Here is a 7,466-nt window from a genome sequence, read left to right on the forward strand (position 1 = left end):
CCAGTCCCACTAGCAGGAAAGTCAGAAACCAACTCCAGATATTTGGATCCAAACCCTCTGACTCTGCAGTTGATGCTTTTTTTCACAGGATCATGTTGCAGTAGTGAGGAAGACCCTCTACTTCAGGTAATCATTGTCCTAAGAGCTAGGAAAGACCCTAGAGGAGATAGGCTCTGTCCTGTCAGCTGCCCTGCCAGTGTTTATAGACCTCTCTTTGTCCTGAATACATTTCCCCTCCTTCTTGCACTTTCAACTGCTCTTTCTGATTATTTTAAAATTGGAAGACCCTTTAGCAGCTTGGCTTATTAATTTAAGCAAAGAAAAAGTTGTTATAGAATTAAGGTTTATCTTATTTTTCAAGTTTATCTGATTTTTCAAGGCACATTCACAAATATTATCTTACTAGATATCAGTAGCAACAGCCCTGTGATGTAGAGTTGTTGTATATCTAACAATCTATCTATCACTCTATTTATGTGTGGTTCTTTTTGCAAGGCAGTGGGGTTAAATGACTTGCCCAAGGTCACACAGCTAGATAATTATTGTCTGAGGCAGGATTTGAACTCAGGTACTCCTGATTCCAGGGCCAGTGCTTTAAACACTGTGCCACCTAGCCACCCCAAGTTGTTTTCTATTTGTTGAGGAAACTGAACTCAGGGAAAATAAGTTAGCCTTTGTATCACTGCCAATCAATGGCATGCCCAAGTAGAAAATATATGTTGATTTCTAGGCTAATGTTCCTTCCAAATTTTGATTTTGTTCCTGAAACTGTTATCTAGGAAACTTGTTTACCTCCTGTGATATCTGTTTTGGGGGGTGTGGTGGGGGGAGTAAGGTTGGGGCTATGAATATATTCTGATTTTAATCTCTTACCCCCCACCCCATTTCCATGTTTGGATCTCTATTTCTTTTCCTTTTCTGTTATTTTCTCATCCTTGGAATTTTTTTTTTATCTCCTATCTCATACTTTCTCCTTTAGGTTCTGACCTGCAGATGTACACAGAACCTTCTCTTGGGTGACAATGGGCTCTACAGCACTGCCCAAATGTCGCTTCAGCATAGGGGATGTGATTGAATTGAGTTCAATCACGATATGGGATGAATTGTAGCCCAATTTCCACCAAAGGAGGAAGAGGAGAATGTAGGTGAAGGGTCTGGAAGGCTAACGACCTTAGGTTCTTTTTCTGAGGCACAGCTGCTTTTGGGCAATGTCTCCATGATAATACTCAGAGCCTAACCTAAGGATGCAGGGCTCTACAGTTGCAGTGTGGTATATGGAGGTGGGAAGCCTCCTCAGTGTTATGAGTGAAAAAGGGTAATCACTGTAATTATAAACCTTTTAGTTTTGTCCTTGATTATTTCTGAAATTAAGCCATGCAGATCTATTTCTTTCCCCCACACCTTAGGCTAGCACCCTGGCAAAAATTCTCTTGTGACTTCTGGTCCCTGAAGTACATGGGATAGGCATCCCTCATCTGTGTCTGTAGATTGCTGTAGTATCCTATGGACACTGCTCATGAGAGTCTGCCTCTTTAATGTGTGCAAATCTTTCTTAATACATTCTGGTGGCTCTTGTTTTGCAATGAAAAATCCTTTTATGCTTTCATTTAACTTCCTGCCTCCAGTGTTTGAGATTCTAGGCTTCAGGCCAAGTCAATTTAAATATTAATATTAGTATTTCTCACTCTCTTCCTTACATGGCTCTAGCTGCCCCCCACATCTCCTTGTTTCCAGTCCAAATCTCTCTAGGAGAGGAGACCACTCTGCTGTGCCAGATCAAAGGTTTCTACCCTGCAGGGGTAGGTGGCTATGGAATGGGCAGAAGTTACCACAGGCCATTGTTATGGGGCCCTCACACCAAACCCTGATGGAACATTTGATTTGAAGCTGATCTTAAATTTGACCCTGGAATCCCATGACTTAGATGCCAACTTTACCTATTATGTGACTCACTCAGCTCTGGAACATCCCCTGCAACAGATATTAGATTTGGAGGTCAAAGAAGGTGAGGGAGATACAGGAACTATATGAAACAAGAAGGCCTAAAATTGGTAATGGTAAAATACATGAGAAGCAACTTGAAAGGCCATATGATGTCCTGGAAAAGTACTGAAGTTAGAATGAATCCTGTTCAAACATGGATAAAATTAATTCCTTTGAACCTCAGTTTCTTAACTTTAAAATGAGAAGGTTGGGTTAAATTCCTTCTCAAGTCCCTTCCTACTCTTTTAAGTCCTATGATGTGATGATATTACAATCTGAGATTTTTCAAAGATTTGGGGAGGGATGTTTGATTGTGTAGAGATAAGGAAAGGGCATCAAAGAATTCACTAGTAGGGGAATGACAAGACTAGGAGAGTAGAAAGATAAAGTTGAGGAATATATAGGAAGAAATGAATGAACTTTGGGTAAAATATGACTAATGGGATGTAAAGGGGGGCATATGGAAAGAGTGGTATCTAAATCCTTTAGAATCTGAAGTTCAGAAGCTGGGGAGATGAAAAGAATTCCCGGAAGGAAGAAGGTTATGGAAATGATGAAAGGATATATATTTATGTGTGTGTATATATATGTACATATATATACATATATATATATACATACATACAGAGAAGTTAAGGAGAGTCTCCAGACACTTAATGCTTAGCTGTGTAACCTTGGGCAAGTCACTTAACAACATTGCTAAAATAAAAAAAAGTTGAGAGCTGAGTAGTAGGTAGGTATGAAGCTATCTTTAAGGGACTGAATCTTAGGATTGATTTATGGGAAAAATTAAGGGAAGTTAGAGCATCAATGGGAGAACAAGAGGTAAAGAAAATGACTTCTATCTCCCATTGTTTAGAAAAGTGGTGGGAAGATATTCAGAAAAACAATAGGTCATCAATTAGCATCCTGATCACTACCCTGTGTATTACTGTTTTATGTTTTTGCCATCATCCACAGCTTGAGGAGGAACAGAGGTGACTGGGGAACAGGGAGGATTAGAAATCAAGAAATATGAGAGAAGGAAGATGGGAGGAATGAAAGGGAAAACTGAGTATCCTGGAAAAGATGGAAAAAGGAAGAAGATTGAGGTGAAAAAGGAAAAGTCAATCCAGAAGATCTGGAATTTTTGGAAGTTGTAAGAGGAAATGGGAAGGTTGTTTCCTCTGTAGAGAGAAATTTCCCTATTTGAGCAGCCTTATGTATTACTTAGGCCTAGTGGAAGAAGAGCAGGAGCAGGGAGAGGTCCAGACAGCAGCAGATGGAGAGAACAGGGAACAACTTCAAGAAAAATCTGACTTCCAGTCCCCAGGAAGAAACTGGGAGGTGGAGAAATTGTTACCAAGGGAGCAAACTGAGTCTGAGGAAGAAATTCTTCAGGGAGGCAAAAAAGCTGGATTCCTACTGAGCTATAGAAAGACTGCGGGGGTGATGGAAGTGAGGTATGTGAGGATATAGAGACAAATCATTGTAGAATGTAACTGAGGATAAGATTTTTGTATTAATGGAATGATAGGGAGAACCAGTAGTGGAGACAGGCAAAAGGCAGGGGGCAGCTGGGTGGTGTAGTGGATAGAGCACCAGCCCTGGAATCAGGAGGACCTGAGTTCAAATCCAACCTCAGACACTTAATAATTACCTAGCTGTGTGATCTTGGGCAACTCACTTGACCCCATTGCCTTGCAAAAAACAAAAAAAGAGGGGCAGAACCCAGAAGTATATAAAGAGAGTGAGGGATTTGTTCTGGCAGAAGTTGAATTGGATGTTGAGAGTTTCAGGAGGCAGATGCAGTAAGAACTGAAGTACAGATCATTAAAGGAAATTTAAAGATAGAGGATCACAAGAGAGATAAAGAAGTCACTGAACAGTCCTGGGGAGGGGATAGTGAAAGACAGATCAAGGAAAGGATGATGAAGGATAAATCTGAGGAGGGGATAGTGAAAGACCCAGGGAAGGGATGCTGAAGGACAGACTTGGGAGTGAAGGACAGGCCCAGGGAATAGATATTGAAGGACAGACCCAAGGAATGGATGCTGAAGCACAGACCCAGGGAGGGGATAGTGAAGGATAAACTGAGGAAAGGGATATAAAAAAGAAGTCCAGGGAGGGGAGGCTATAACACAGGTCCACAGAGGGAATGAAGAGGCCACTGAAGGCCACGTCTCTAAGGAAGTTGGAGAAAACAATAAGACCCATAGGAGGGGAGGGAGAGACCATGGAGTATATCCCAAGTGAACGTGAAGGAGTGGAGAAATGGATCTCAAGTGGAAAGATTGATACTCAACCATTGAGAATAGATGAGAATCTTTCAGAGCAGTAGCCAGGGGCAGTTGGAGACAAAGTTCTCCCCCAAAATGAAGATACTGTCCAGTCCCAGGGACAGATGAAGAGGTCAGAGGAGCAGAAATAGTAAGAGGAGGAATATGAAGTTCAATTCTTGTGACTCCCAACTTTGTGACCATAAGTTCTAGATAAATTGATCTGACTGGCCATCTTTAATCTCTTGAACTTCTGGTGACGTTAACAGAGCAACTTAATTTTGGGGTAGGGGGTTGTATGGGGGAAAGAAATACCAGTTTGGGTTCTGGAAAAAATGAGACAACTTACTGTTTCAGATCTGAAGGATTCAACCAGTAGAACCATAGGGCAGGGAAGCCGTTTGAGAAAGGGGTGGAAGGCTATTTAAAAAAAAAAAACTAGAAATTGAAAATTTAAAATCCTGGCACATAAGGTTGTAGGAAGATGCATGGAAAAAAGTGAATATGCTTTTCATCAAGTGATTTTAGGGAACTGGAACATCCTTGTTTCTTAGAGATTGAGGGATTTGGGGTCTGAATGTAATAATTGAAGAATAATTTAGGAAATGTCCCCAGTTCATGGCAATTCAGTACATAGTAGTTAACAATTAAGTCCTTACTCTAGCCATTCTGTATATTATCAAGGAGATGGTTCCATTATTTTACATGAATTTGAGGTTCCTTCTAGCACTTGCCTGCCTGATTGCTTCAGGTACATTTGTTTATAATTTGGTTTGAATGGTGGGATTTTGCCAAAAAATTAATTTATCCCATACATCATTTCTACAAGTTTAAAACTGTTTACTTAATTTATCAATACTTGGTAAGTATAATGAGAATGATTTACTTCACGCCTTCCCTGAGGCACTATGTGATATTCCTATTCATGCCATTCATGAAATGAGAATTCAAGAAATATTTGTTGACTAGAATTAGAAAGCATGGTGGGGGGGGGCAGCCTAGAGGCCTAGCTACCTTACCCGTTGGTCACAGAAGCTTTACAGAGGCCATACTCCCAACAAAAACACTTTTCCACAACCTATCATATAGATTGCTCATCCAGTTTTTGTGTGATGACATCTAAAGAGGAAGAGTTCATTACCTCCAGAGGCAGACAAATCATTTCTCAAGCTCTCACAAAGCTTATCAGGAAGGTTCTCTTTTACTAGGCATAACCTTGCCTCTGTACTTTGCATCCATTGCTTTTAGTGCTGTCCTTCCACATGACACCCATCAAAGTACTTCAGAACAGCTTATGTTCACCTGCCTTATTGTTCTGCTCTTTCAGCCAGTCTACATAGTATGATCTTTACTGTCCAGACATGAACCCCAGATGTCCTACCCTTTCCTGGTCCTGGTTTTATCTCAATACAGTTTCATTAATTTTTTTCCCCCATAGTCTATTATGGCATATTGAAATTGGCAATTTACTAAAGCATCTAAATCTTTATCAGAACAACTACTGTCTAGCACTGCCTTCTCTACCTTGCACTTGAGATTTGACATTTTTAACCTAAATTTGAGATTTTATATTTATCCTTATTTAATTTCATCTTAAAATATTTTGGTTTTTCCATTATAGACTCCTTTGGGATTCTGGTGAAGCTTTGGAATTATGAATTTAAAATATATAAGATTACAGAGAAATTAGACTTATCAAAAAATTAAGTTTACAAAACCCAATAAAAAGTTAAGAATTACTGCATCATATTTAGCCCAGTAGTCTAGTCTTTTTTTGATCCTGAGTTTGTTAACCCTAGCCCTAGAAGCTCTCTACTTTGTAATGCAGATTCAATAAGCAGACTATCTATGCCTTTTCCCAAATCAATAAAAATGTTAAACAGCACAGGAATAACTTCCACAGGACTAAGCACAGTGAAACTTCCTGAAATTTAACACAGAACCATTAATGACCTCTTTGGGTCTAGCTATTCAACTAGTCCTGAATCCACCCAACTAAATATCTAGTTCTTATTTTACCTTGTTCACAAGAATAGCATGATAGACATTTTCTGATAAACTATATGCACCTTTACTAGTCTAGTTACCCCCCTCAGAAAAGGAAATGTTGTGGTATTACCTGTTCTCAATGACACCATTCTGATGCTTACTAACTATTTACTATCCCTTTGATATATTTTAGCTCTTAATAAAGATTGAAATAGGATTCATTGACCTTTGTTTTAGGATTTCCACTGTGATCTCCAGTTGAGGTTCTGGATCTTGACTGGTTCTCACTTTCCTCATCTGTATGTGGGATGACTTAGATGACTTTAAATGACTTAGATCACTTAGGTGACCTTTAAAGTCTCTTCCAGCTCCAAACTGATTAACCTAAAATGTTTAATGGCAAATCACTTTTTTAATCACTTTTTGCCTTAGGCTCCTAACTGTTTTCATTCTTTTTCTCAAGATGTAACTGTTGCCTTATATGTAACTATCTGGACAAAGTCCATTTGTATAATTTGTGCTCATATTGTTGCCTTCCTTGCTTGCTGAGATCACTTTCCCTTCTAGCTTTCAAGGTTGAAATTGTGAAACACTTTGTAAATCTTAAAATGAAATTTTACCCCAGTACCTTAAAACTATTTGGAAGATATTAAAAGCTGTGTACATATACATCTTTTTTTCATTAGTGATGGTGACGTTACCATTCTTTCACTCTCCTTGACCCTATAAACCTACATAAAGATAGGTCTTAAGTATTTAGAAAGTGAAAAAATAAAATGTCAAAGATCATCTTGTCCAGTGCTTCCCCAACTCCATTTATACCTAAGGAAAAACCAAGTTGTCAACATGATTGTGGTTTTTTTGCTTCATCCCCTTTCTACATTGTTTTCATTTTCCTCCTAGGAGAGAGTTTAGTCTTCCAATTTTTACTAAGAAAAGATGGGGAAGAATAGGAAACCGGTAGGTTTCCTTTCAAATGGTAGCCTGAAGTTTAGGAACAAGAACTCTTAAACAAAAGCGTTTTTCCGACCTCCAGAGCCTTGATGACTTGGGAAAAGCCTACTGCCAAACAAATATGTATAGATAATTGATCTTACAGTAGATTCGAACCATCTATTAACCAGTGACTTCAAGAGACAACCTTGCCACCCATTTTTTTCCATCGGAGCTGTTAATAAAGGAACAAAACCTTGTAAAAATAGTTTTATCTTATTGAATTTAAGACATTTAAAGTTA

This window comes from Macrotis lagotis, chromosome 8, assembly GCF_037893015.1.
Source record: "Macrotis lagotis isolate mMagLag1 chromosome 8, bilby.v1.9.chrom.fasta, whole genome shotgun sequence".
NCBI lineage: Eukaryota > Metazoa > Chordata > Mammalia > Peramelemorphia > Peramelidae > Macrotis > Macrotis lagotis.